General features: G+C 36.1%; 1 protein-coding gene across 3 annotated transcripts in view; it reads left to right on the plus strand.

The window, feature by feature from the left end:
• The window catches only part of P2RX1 (purinergic receptor P2X 1), an 834,383-nt gene that overhangs the window by 240,645 nt on the left and 579,448 nt on the right, over nt 1–14,290 (plus strand). The window lies entirely within an intron of this gene.

A 14,290-nucleotide genomic window follows, 5' to 3' on the forward strand; every position in this document is an offset into this window, starting at 1 on the left:
TATATGGGTCATATGTACAATCTTTTGGGTGATAATGACATCTACAGCCCAGTATCTCTTAATGAAATCAATGTACCATACAGGGGTATTAGAGTTGCTCTGGATGAACTGCTTTTACTTGATCATATCAACCAGGAACTTTATGATTTTTTTGAGAGTTATTGGTCCTGTGGTGCCCATAATTTTTGGGATTCTGAAGCTTCATTCAAATGTTTCTGAGCCACCATTGCATCCTATCATGGCTTCTGCTGGTTCTGTTATGGAACCTATTGCTAAATTTGTTGACTTGAAACTTAATCACACTGTCCATGATCCATGGGATTTGTTATACAGGCTGCACTCTATCAATATGAGTCAGGATTGCTTTTTTGCTATTATACCTCATGAAGATGGTACTGCAGTGGTGGTGCTGCGGTAGCGTTGTCGCCTCACAGTTAGACGTTGCCCGTTTGATTCTCAGTTAGAGCATCTTCTGTGTAGCAACATGCGTGAATGGGCGTTCCTTCGTTGAAGGTTGTGCATTAGGCCCGGCAAACCAGTATGTAAAAGTCTACTGTCAATCATTAGCGGACCGGAGTTCCGCTGTGGTGACCCCTAACTGGGAAAAGCCGAAAGACAGAAACAAACCTCATGAAGTTGATTTATTGTGGTGTGATGAGGTGTTTTACAAGTTTGGCAATTTATAACAAGATAAGCCACATTTTCATATGTTTATGGACATTGTGCTTACTCATAATTTCATTTCATTTTGTGGTGAATTTTTTAAACAACTTTTGGGAGTTGCCATGGGGACTGTGTGTGCTACTGTGTGTTACTCAAGTGAGAGTTAGATATTTTTTTCAGTTTCCATTATTTAAATATTGTGTTGGTTGTTATTGTTATCTTGTTGATTTATTATTTATTTGGCAGGGAGAACAAAAACAGTTTGTTGAGCTTCTCTTTATGGAGAGGAGCACATTTTAGTTTTAAATTTACTTATCACATTGGCATTCAGGAGATTAATTATTTGGATAGCACTTTGCAAAGGTTGCCTAATGGAGGCATTGCAACTAGGATTGATAGAAAAATTACTTTTTGTAACAGTCTTCTTTATTTTTCCAGTTGCCACCCCTTCTTCATAAAAAGGGAATTGTTATGTATCAGTACATCTAGGCTCACCTCTGATTATTTGGTTTGCCAGGAATAATTTCTTACACTAAAAATCATGTTTATTGACCATGGTTACCCTGTTTCTATTCTTAACTCCACTGGAGCTGAAGTCTGGGCTGAGAGAGATGGCAGATATGGTGCTATAATTAAGCATGGTTTGGTGGTTAATCAAGGACCCAAAACTGTAGAAGGGGCAGTAGTTAACATCCAGAATAATATGGTAATACATTATTCATTGGCTGTTAAGGATATTGAAAACAGTATGCATAAGAATTGGGACTTGTTTTATTGTGATTATTCCACTAAATCTCCATTTATTTTAGTCCTGTTTTTGCATATAACAGGAAACGTAAATTTAAGTACATCTTAGAAAGACCTCTATCAGGAACTTATGGTATTTTTACCATGATCCAGAGGTGTGGTAGATGCTACCAGTGTGGCTATATTGAAAGTCATTACTCAGAGTGGCTTTATGACAAGATCATTAGAAGGGTGAGGGGTGGCAAGTTTTATTGCCACTCAGAGAGAGAGTAGTCTACCTTGCTTTTTGTACTCAGTGTCATGCTTTTTATATAGGGAAAACTATTAATGCTCTTAATTGTAGGATTTACCAGCACCTGTATAGTATACAAAGAGCTGACAATAAAAGTGCCCTCACCAGGCACTCCTTGGTTTGTGAGGGTTTTGTTAAATTTATGTTTTTGGCTGTTGAGCAGGTGTCAGTGAGGCCCTATTCTGGTGACTGGAAAAATATTTTATTACAACATGAGATGTTTTGTCAGCTGAGCCTTGATGGTACTGCTGCCCCCTGGCATTAATGAAAGTATTTCAATTAATGGTGAATTGAGAAGGCAAGATAGTAAGTTGTAAGAGTTAGTACTATATTGCATATTGTATGTGTTTTATATTTTTTAATGCATTTGTTGTAAGTTTCATTTAATGTTTTCTTGGTTTTAACAGTTTTTGTAGGATTTTGCAGGGTTTATGATAAGTTCTGTTTTGATTGGTTCATTTAGGAGGTGTGTACACGACGTCAGAGATATTTAAATGCAATACTTGTTTTTCTTGTATGGTTCTGATGATGTCTTTAGCATATTAAGACAAAAGCGCTTAATCTTTTAATTTATATTGCTTTGAATAAAGTCTGTGAGTCTTGCTAGTACGGCGTTCAGTTTTTTATTTTTAGTGTATTGTTTTTATTACAGTGACAGCACAGTTTGTATTTTGTTTATATATATATATATATATATATATATATCGAGAGAGAGAGAAAAAAAGAGAAAGAGAGAGAGAAAATATATGAAAGCAGATAGTATACTGCAGTGGAGAATTATTGTGAAAGAAAGTATTACTAATAGCACGCAGAATGCAATTAACCACTCTGCCCCCACACACCCCGAGGATATAAAAATAGTGACTCTGCTGTCTATATAATTAAAAAAAATGATTATATTGCTCTGTAACATACAGAATGACCATGTAGTTGGCATAGTTAGAGAGGGGATGTTATGTTCAAATGTAAATATTTATAGGGTGCAGTCCTGTGAATTACAATTTTATTTGTTAAAATGTCTGCTTTGTTATTCCTTTTAATATTTTCATCTCTTTTCTTTTTTCAAATTTTTTTAGATTTTATTTCACTTTTATGGCTTTATTTTAACTGGTATTCTTTTTAAAATGTAAGAGTCATATCAATATAAACATATTATGTGTGTGTGTGTGTGTGTGTGTGTGTGTGTGTGTGTGTGTGTGTGTGTGTGTAATAACACAAAGTCCCGCATGAACAAACACTTTCTTATTCCAAAGAGAACCTTGTTAAAGCCCTGTTCCCGTGAAGGGTAAGAACTCAGGTGTGAGCACAGTATCCTATAAAAAAGAGCAGGTACTCTGCTGAGAACAGAGTACCCAGTGAATAGTGCAATAACACTGAGGTTGTGATTATAAGACAGAGCCTCTTGCACAGTTAATCTCTAGTTAATACCTCTTACAGAGTCTTCACTGAGACAGAGATTCCCTTTAGAAAACTACCTAATTCTTACAGTCCTAGAGCACAGATATCTTCTCCAGCAATTCTGGTAAGAGAACCTCTGCAGAGAATACTTAAACTCTAAAATACTGAAAGCAGCTAAGTGAAACAGAATAACTCTCACACTTTATGAAGCTAGGGACTTTGCTGAGAACAGAATATGAATTCAGAGACTCCGGAGAGAGTAACATACCTAAGAAGCAATATTTTACTTTTTATTGTCAACACATAAGACACACTCTGGTAAAAGCAGACTTCAAACAGGGTAATACTTTACCTCTTACCCTCCAAACTCTGAGGGCAACATTGTAACATGAATATACCCTCAAAGACAGAATGGACTGTACTAACAGCTGAATATCCCTTTCTTTACCCTGCCACATAACAGCATATACCAATCTTGTCAGTAGGGTCTCCAGCCTTATCTAAGTCCCACGTTTCTCTGCCTCCTCTAAAAACACATTCCCCAGACCAGGGTGCTAGCAGTTTCTTTAAACTCTGGAAGCAGTGGATAGCCACCACTACCACTTCACTAAAGGATTAAGGATTTAGGGACAGTGGATTCCCTACTAAATTGATTGACAATCAAATCTTGAAACAGTCTTTCCTGAAGACCTAGAACAAAATTGCTGATGAACCAATAACCATGAAGAAAACCTGTTATCACATTTTAATACTACCTGTCTAGAGGCTTCTCATCTCAAACTTCTCTGCTCTAGTCTGTGTTAAAATACACTAACCACTTCATAAAATGTACTGACCTACACTCATTAATCTATCAGCTACAGGGCTTTGAATTCCAACATCCACAACTCAACAATCAGAAGCAATAAAACTGCTGTAACATGCCATTAAAAAATGCCCTTCCACAGGAATATGGAAAAAAGCAAACATATGTACTCAAAACATACAGAATGATAAAGCAGGGTGATTTACATAATTCAAATACAAATTCTGACACTAACAGATAAATAGAGTATTGGGATTCCAGGATGAAAAAGAAAACAAACTCAGCAATACAAAAACTTCCACAAAGAGGACCAAAAGAATCATGAAATCTTAAATTAGAAAGAGCCCATGTGTATAAACCTCAGCCATTTGATTTTAAGATGAAAACTCATCTCATTCATAACTTAAAAAAAAAGAAAAATTAATTCAGGAAGCACCATCCTACCACATGTAATTACCATCTTAGTTAGTCATAGCTGGAAATATCAACTGGCTTTGCCCTTGTTCTCCACCTGGATAACTTCTGTCTTCTATGCTCATTTTAGCTCTGCTACGATCTTTTCCTCCATTACAGCTCAAATGGCTAGTATTTTCCTCAGTTTGCTTCTGCACAATCTTCTGGTTTGTACATTTTTTTCTAAAATTCAAAAGCAAAATGTTTACTTTCTATAACACTGACACATGGCTTCTCAGTTTAGATCTGCTCACTGCTTGTTATCAGTTTTACTTAGTTAACCAGATCCCTGTGATTTAATTATATAATGCTGTTACTATTATGAAGAATATTATCAAATCTTTTTCCTTGCAAAATTAGGTAATCATGGTAATTATTTTTCTTACTAATGTGTTAGTGTATATCTTTTAATTGCATTGTATTTCTTATTCTGGAGCTTATCTCCCTGGGTCTCCACTGAAAATGGACCACCAGGCCAGCTGGACATTCCTTGGTAAACAAATGTAAATAAATAAATATAAATAAATAAATAAATAAATATAAATACCAAGCCTAGACGTACATACAGTTACAATACAATTTACCAAGGTAATTCTACTACAGGTTATCAAGCACTATTGAACCACAACAAAGGGAATAAAATAAGTCACATCAGTGCCCAAAGCCTGCTTAACAAATGAGACATCCTTGAAACATGGACCCAACCAAACAAATCAGATGTACAGTAAACTCTCAGTTAAACGGCACCCATGGGGATTGGTACATGTTGGATAACTGTAGTTTCTGGTTGCTTGAGAGTTGCTGTTAAAAATAGGCCTGAGTAGTACTGTACTCTGTACTATTTGTTTGGCTTGACTTGTTCTCAGGTTGGGGAGAGGGAATTTATTCCTATCTTCTTTTTTAAAACTCTAAAACTTTAAAAACGTAAGGTATGCTTCTGCGGTTTCTAACCTCGTAGTGTGATTAGAGGGCAAGTATTAAGAACTATGAGGTTACATACTGATGAATGTGATTTGAGAGTTGCATTAGATGGACCGAGACAAAGTTTTTTGGTTAGAGGTAATAACAACATAGAAATTAATAAAGGTATTGAAGAGTTGTGGTCTGAAAGGGATAGGATTGGTAGACCATATTTTTCTGACTCTCATAGACTCCCTCCCATTCGTGGACAAGATCAGAGAGAAGATGTTAGGATGTCCTTGACTTATTATAGTAATATCAAAGCAATTTGTGATATTATTAATAGAAATTGGGCTATATTACAATCTGCTGAGAGAGTAAGCAGAATAGTGAAGGCTAAACCAAAATTCATGTTCAGGAATAGTTTATTGTTAAAAAGACAGCTATGTTATAAGAATATGAGAGATCTATATATTCCACCATCTGATCGTGACGGGACTTATTCACGTAGGAGATGCAGAGCATGTAGGTACATCCATACAGGCAATAAGTTTATGCATCCTATATGAGGTTTCCCTTTCGTTATTGAGACCTAATTGTGTGCAGACTGTTTGACAAAAGATTTAGTTTATTTTGCTTACTGTACAAAATGCTATGCCTATTATATAGGCAAGACTAATAGATGCCTTAAAGATAGAATTTTAGAACATGTCAATGATATTAGGAATAAAAAGGCTACCAATGCATTAGCCCAGCATGTGCCAGATCATGGGCAAGACCATAGCTTTAAGTTTTTAGTTTTAGAGATTTTAACTGTCAACATTAGAGGTGGGGATTTTAAGAATTTAACAGAATTGAAAGAATAAGAATGGATAGTACACTTAGGTGGGGATAGGCTTCCTGGTTTAAACAAAAGGGTTTCTTTGAAACCAGTGTTAAAAGCTCGACAACTTATGCATTGATGAGTAATATGCTTTTTTATGTAGATATATATTTTTATATATAGATTTTTCATGAGATAAATATTTTATTGCTTTATTGTTTAATTATGCAATTAAGCTGTTGACTGGTCACTGACAACTATATGTAGTGAGTGGAATTAATTGTTTTTAGGTCTGTGGAAACAGTCATTTATATTGACTGTGAAAACGCTTACCCAATTTTTTTGTGTTTTTTACTAGTGTTTTATTGCTTTGTTTAAAGTTTTATCTATCAGCTGTGGAGTACACTCTTCTGTTTGTTTCGATATATTTGTCGTTTGTGGTTAGAGAGTACTTATGGACTTTGTTTTTTATTATACCTAATGTATGATGTTCACGTGTACTGCACCACAAAATTTATAACAATAAGGCATATTTGAAAAACTGACAACTACACTTGTATTGCCCTAAATAAGGGCTTCACAGTTTATTCGCAATGGAGACAGCTAAATAAATGGTTTACAACTACTTTAACAGTGCATTTACAGCACTAATGCTTTCCGGTAAATGTTACAGCACCGAATAACATTTTGGTTTTACTTCATGCAAGGCATTTTGAAAATGTTCAAAATCATCATTCCACATTATAGTTTTCGACATTTTAATCAATAGAACACCATAAATTCATTATTCTGAGTTGATTAAAACAACACTTGCACATACAATATTTGACAAAATGTAGGTGAACCATATATATATTTATATATATATATATATATATATATATATTTATATATGGGTCTGCTTGATATTGCTGACACTCCAGAATGCCGACAACCATATAGCCAACACCATATGATCAACATTCGGAATGCCAACAATGCAGAACCGACATCTCACTATAGTGCTGAATGGAAACATTTCCATTCCTGCACTGTAGTGTGATCTCGGACATGGTATATTAAAGTTACGGGGGGGGGGGGTGCACGGGGACATAGCGCCCCCTGCTAGCAGTTGAAAGGAAATTTTATTTTCCTTTTACATGGTCTACTTACAATGTCGAGATTTTGGATGTCGGTCATATGGTGTCGGCCATATGGTTGTCGGCATTCTGAAATTTCGGCATTCTGCTCTAGATCCATATATATATATATATATATGTATACACACACACACACACACACACACACACACACACACACACACACACACACACACACACACAAAACACACACACGGATCTATGTTATAACACTGAACTGACATAAGGTAGACTTGCATAACAGCAAGATGATCTCAGCGAAAATTTAAAAGAATGAACTCCCAGAACAGCATATTTTGCCTCTGGGAAACTAACTACTTGGCCAACAGCAAGTAAAACAAAAAACAAAGCAAATTAAACCACTGAAGTGGGGGACTTTGCCCCCCCCACCCCCCTAACTATATATACCAACTCTGAGATTGCACTACAGTGGAGAAAAGGGCAAAGTTCTCCATGGTGGCCAAGTGATTAGTTTTCCAGACTCAAAATATGCCATTCTGGGAGTTTGTTCATTTAAATTTTCTCTGACGTCATCTTGCTGCTATATGATTTGACGTTATATCAATTCAAAGATTTAAACGGAATCCGTACACACACACAAAATGCACACATATACTCTCACACAAATAAAACCATTCATCTCACAAACTAGATCATCATTGTCATCAACCCCTTTTTCCCAGTTTGACATGGAGATGGGGTGTCACATCAACACTATTGAATGTGACCAAATCAGCTAGAGCCTATGTTTATTCCATCGGGTGACTAGTCCTGACTAAATGCCCACTATTATAGCATGCTGGAGTCACTGTATAGTACTGCCACTACAGCTGTACCAATGCATTAACCATATACCTCGTGTCCCCACCAAGGCTTGTGTTACTGTTGAACCATAGTGTGCACATTATTACCATATTAGACTGGGTACCCCTAAATTTGTGTAATAAACTACCACACTTGCACCTTATGCTAAATTGCATTTGAGGGTGCGCCATGCTGATGTACTTTATAATCAGTCTGCAGTGTTGTCCCCCCAAGTGCTTCATGTAACATGAACTTGTAACTTGAGTGTTATTCAGCAATGCACCCTACCTTTAACTTTTTTCTATCCCTCAAGTGGCATGCACACCATGCATTGTTAAGGCACACAAAGTGCATTTCTTCTTTGTCTCCTTCATAACGTATTAATATCTATGTTTCTTGTGCACAGGTAAATTTCTTTAATAGTATTTTTGGTTAAAACAACCAAATACATAATACCATTAGTATTTCAACATACTAATCATATAACTGAATGACATCTGAGCTAAAATTATATTACATTTTTTATTTATTACTGGCTCAGTTATAAGCATAATTAGAATGCATAAGTCTTTTACAAATCTAAACTCCATGTTGACAAGTGCACAGCTGAAGTTCTGCTTTGTGGCATTACCATGTTACCTCATGCTCCATTCCACGTGCACCTTGTATGCTGTTGATATTTAGGTTATCTGTATTGCTCTGGTGTGCACTCATATTATATGACGTCCTGTTCCACACATACCTTATGGCTGTTGATATACAGGTTATTGGCACTGCTCTGTTGTGCATCCTTATTACATGACTTCCTGTTCCACATGCACTTTATGAGTTGTTGATTTACAGGTTAATGGTACCACTCTGGTGAGCACCCTTATTATATAACTTCCTGTTCTACATGTACCTTATGAGTTGTTGATTTACAGGTTATCGGTACTGCTCTGGTGAGCACCCTTATTATATGACTTCCTGTTCCACATGTACCTTATGAGTTGTTGATTTACAGGTTATTGGTACCGCTCTGGTGAGCACCCTTATTATATAACTTCCTGTTCCACATGTACCTTATGAGTTGTTGATTTACAGGTTAGCGGTACTGCTCTGGTGAGCACCCTTATTATATGACTTCCTGTTCCACATGTACCTTATGAGTTGTTGATTTACAGGTTATTGGTACCGCTCTGGTGAGCACACTTATTATATAACTTCCTGTTCCACATGTACCTTATGAGTTGTTGATTTACAGGTTATTGGTACTGCTCTGGTGAGCACCCTTATTATATGACTTCCTGTTCCACATGTACCTTATGAGTTGTTGATTTACAGGTTATTGGTACTCCTCTGGTGAGCACCCTTATTATATGACTTCCTGTTCCACATGTACCTTATGACTTGTTGATTTGCAGGTTATCGGTACTGCTCTGCTGTGCATCCTTATTATGACTTCTGTTCCCCAAGCACCTTATGTGCTGTACATTCCCATTTGCTAGTGTTGCTCTGCCATGTACCTATATTACGAACCTTCCCATTCCCCAAACACATTATGTGCTGCTGATTTCCAGGCATCAGTGCTGCTCTGCTGTGAACCTAATTTTCATGTATTCTCATTTATTTTGCTTTTTTCTATGTACTTTTGTTTTTACCCTGTGACTGTGGCATTCACTCTACTTCCAATAAGTGCTGCTTTGTGTTTGTCATCAAGGCAATATAGCAAGTTTTGTGATGAAGGCAAGGCAGGGTAATGAGTGTCTTATTTGGTTTTCCTTATACTCTGAGGTTGTAGGACCTGGAAGTTAGTGTATTTAGAGACTGAGGTATGGGACAAAAGCCCCATAGTGTGCAATGGAGATGGGGAAACGCACTGCTTAAGCTTCACTAATTTTATTAGCTTAGGCAGACTATGCTATGCCATTGAGAGGTTTGAATAGTAATTTCTGATGCATGATACATTGTTTTTTGTTAGAGCAATACCTAATAAAACATTATTATTATTATTATTTATACATGTTAGTTTTTCTTTAATGTGGCAGGTTACGTAAATACATTTCTTATATTACCTTACCATTACTCAGTAAAAATTTAAAAACAATTTGAAATGCCCTACATGGAATGGCGTTACAATTTAATACTCTGAATATATGTAAATGTTGCTTATTGTATTGCAGTAATTGATAGAGTTATACAATGTTGCTGGGTATCTGGGCTGCAGTTCATTTGCAGATTAGTTATATTACATGAAGATGAGTACTAATCCAATTCCTGGGCTACTCTATTGTATACCAAAGTTATTATCTGTAACCGCTTCATTGCCCCGTGCCACCATAGTCATGTCTGCAAACCCTAACCCGAGCCCTGCTGCCAATCCCCATTCTGCACATTGCCCTACTAAAAATCCTTTCCCAAGCAATACCACTGAGCATGATACACAAGAACACACACTTCAAGCAAGCCATTATATAAGGGCACCACAAGATGTATCCCCTTCCCCAGTCCTTTTTTTAATCCTTACCCTTGAACACTCACACATACACTTTCACCCCAGTGCTGAAACTTTCTCTATATATGAAAGTTTCTGCCTTACCATTGTCTCTCACTTACCATGACTGCATGCATGTCTCTTTAGTAAAAGCAAAATTCAATATTGTTCCTTTTATTTTTATCCTCCACTTGACAATGACCCTTTTGAGAAATTCTGACACCATAAATATCTGTCAACAACGTTCTACACACTGTCTATAGCTAAATATATAGATTATATATGGATCTATGTCAGATGATTGAGTTTTCAGAAACTCAAAATTTATATAGACAAGACCAGATGAAAAGTGTTTCCAAAAACTGGAACATCAAAAAAAAAAAAAACTCCACAAAAATCTACTTTTTTTACATTTATGCAGGGGGCTAAGCTCCCCTGCACTTCCTACACATCCTGCAAATTATATTTCCTAACTGTGAGATCACACTACAGTGAAAAAAGGGTACATTTCTCAATCTTTGCTGTACAATCACCATTTTAAAGCTTCAGATTTTCAAAAACTGGATCATATGGTCTCATCCATATGAATTTCGAGTTTCTGAAAACTTGATCAACTGATAGGGATCCATATACTTACATACAAAAACATGTATATATTTCAGAGTGCAGGGCAGATATTTGAAAGATATTTAGTCAGTTTTGAATGCTACATAAAACATAATTGCCTCTTGCAGGACCCATGTAGATCCAATTCTTTAGTTCAAAGCTATGTGGTTCACTGGAATTGGACTGGTATTCTGAATGTTCATATTGCAATATTTGATGTTTAGGAATAGAATCATGTATGTGTTTGTGTGTGTGTGTGTGTGTGTGTGTGTGTGTGTGTGTGTGTGTGTGTGTGTGTGTGTGCGTGCGCGCATATATCATCATCATCATCACCCCCCTATTTTCCCATTTTCTTTATGGGGTCAAGGTGTTATGTCAACTGTTGCCAAGTCTCTCGATTGAGTGCCACTCTCCTACCTTCTTCAACAGTCATGCCTGACTGTCACAGGTCTTATCTCGCACAATCCATCCACCTTTTTGCTTGATACTCTTGTTTCCTCTTGCCTTCTTCCTGTCTCTCCCAAACTTTCTTCATCAGATTATTTTCTGCTTTTCTGTCCCAGTGTGCATTCTACCATCCACCTCAAGCACTTCATCACCTCTAACGTCCTCAGATGCTCTACCTTCACCACGCAGGTTTCTGTACCATAAAGTAGCACTGCTTGCACCACTCTTTGGTACTTTTCAGCTTCTTTGGCTTTCTTCTGTCCTACAATACCCCCGATATTCTGTGCTGTTTGGCTGTAGTCCCTCTGATTCTAGCGTTGATCTCCTGTTTCAGACCTCCCTTCTCAACCATCACTCCTCCATACATATATTATGTATATGTGCAGATAAAATCCGAACACCTAGCTAAAATCACTGTCTCACTGACGTTAATGAGAAGTACAAATAAGGATGGGTTTCAAAATGCAGAATAGGCAAAAGCAAGCAAAGAAGTGTTAAGCAAGCAATGAATTGCATGGAAAAAAGGCAAGAAAAATAAAATGTATGCAGGATAAACTTAGAATAGATCAGTAAGAGATTGGCGGATGAAGTATAACTTCAATGCCTGCAGTCTAAGTAATACAAATCTATAAACCTTGAATTCTGAGGTAAGAAAAATCACAGAAAATTGTTTTTCTGAGTATGATAACGGAAGTTGTTAGCTTCACGTTACATACAGTTTAGACAGCAAAAAGGATAAGCTAAAGCTACGGCATAGCCCTAAATATCAAAGAGATAAATAAGGTAGAGCACAAAAGGAAACAGAAGCATTGTAGATCTGCATAGCTTTGCCATTACAGACAATTATGGGAGAAAGAAGGAAACAGAAAATGGTATTGGAAATGGTACTGGAAATGGTACTGGCAATAGTACTGGCAATGGTACTGGCAATAGTACTGGAAATGGTACTGGAAATGGTACTGGCAATAGTACTGGAAATGGTACTGGAAATGGTACTGGCAATAGTACTGGCAATGGTACTGGCAATAGTACTGGCAATGGTACTGGAAATGGTACTGGCAATAGTACTGGCAATGGTACTGGAAATGGTACTGGCAATAGTACTGGAAATGGTACTGGAAATGGTACTGGCAATGGTACTGGAAAGAACAAAAATGCTCAAGAGTTGTAATGTTTGTGATCTCGGTGTGCCAGTACTTACTGGGAAGCTCGACCAATTTAAAATGTGAAGAAAGTCCTGCAAGATTTCCCAAGCTTTTATTTGTAATTAAATACATGAGAGGGAAATGCAGTACATTATAGTTAGCAAAACCAAAATGTAGCTGGAACCAAGGTGTCAGTCAATCCTTTATTAAAGAACAAGTGTTTTCCATTAAAAAGCACTTTCTCAAACTGTATAAAAGTTTTTAAGGTTGCAGTGTTCATTTAATCCAGATGGTGGTTTAACATTCAATCTAGTGATCCAGTCATACTCATAACCTTAAGGTATTTTTTTAATATCATCACCTGTAAGTTCTTGTATACAACCTAAAGCATTATAAAATTAAAATTATTTTTCTCATCTGTCATCTCCACGTATTTAAACATGACATTATTCAAATCATTCTTCCTAATGTCATAAAGATGCTAATATATTCTCTCTTTAAACTGTCAGTTTTGTCTGTATAAAATGTAACACCATATTGCACAGCTTATAGCATAGACCAAATGACTAGTATTACTGTCAGCAAAATCTTTAATCTTATAAATCTTATTTGTATAGAAATGTTTAAAAGTGTTGGTACATAAAATATATGTACAGTAGCTACAATCGTGACAAGAATAGGTACTTATTTTTCTTGACCTACAATGTAACTGACACCCAAATTTAGCATTCTTAAAAGCAAAAGAAGGTTTTTCACCTGTAATATCCTTCACATTACTATTAACTAACATGTTTTCAGATTTATGATGCTGCAGATTGTGTATGAGATCCTTAGAGGTGGTGATGTTAAAATATAACTGACAGTTATGAGCATGACTAGATCAATAGACTAAGTGCTACATCACCACCTGGATTAAGTTAACACTACAGCCTTAAAGCTGTTAGTTAAGAGAAGATTGTTCATTAACTGTCTGATTATGTGATTCCTGAAACTTTTATCTACCTTGTGATCTGAACTGTTTTTACACAATTTGAGAAAGTGTTTTTTTTTTTAAACACAAAATTGCTTGTTGTCCTTTAATAAAGGATTGACTATCACCTTGGTTCCACATATGTTGTCTTTGTTAGATATATCGTGACTGGATTTACTATCTTTCAGTTTTTTGTTTTATCAGTACATTATAGTGATATAGAGGAAATATTTTAAACAAAAATATAGTGCTATAGCAGAAATATTTTAAACAAAAGGACTAACTTGTTTGTGCAATTGAAACAGAGAAAGTTTGTAGGTAAACCTATGACTTTATGATATTTTACTGTGAGGAAAACTACAATATAACATCTTCTTCTTAAAAGTATGTATCATTCTTCCCAAACATGCTTAATCATTCCTGACTATGCTGTACCATGTTTTGTAGAATGCAGTAATTAGATCAATGAGTTCTTTAAAAACAAATCACAATACAAAAAAAAATAGTGGAAACTAGTAGAACTGCCTTAAAGGTATAGCACCAATCCATGATGGAGTCCAATCTGCACAATAATCTGCGCCTTTTGTTCATAATTTGTTCAATGAAGTATTAATGAACAGATCTA

This window comes from Protopterus annectens, chromosome 9.part0, assembly GCF_019279795.1.
Source record: "Protopterus annectens isolate FY-2018-M chromosome 9.part0, PAN1.0, whole genome shotgun sequence".
NCBI lineage: Eukaryota > Metazoa > Chordata > Ceratodontiformes > Protopteridae > Protopterus > Protopterus annectens.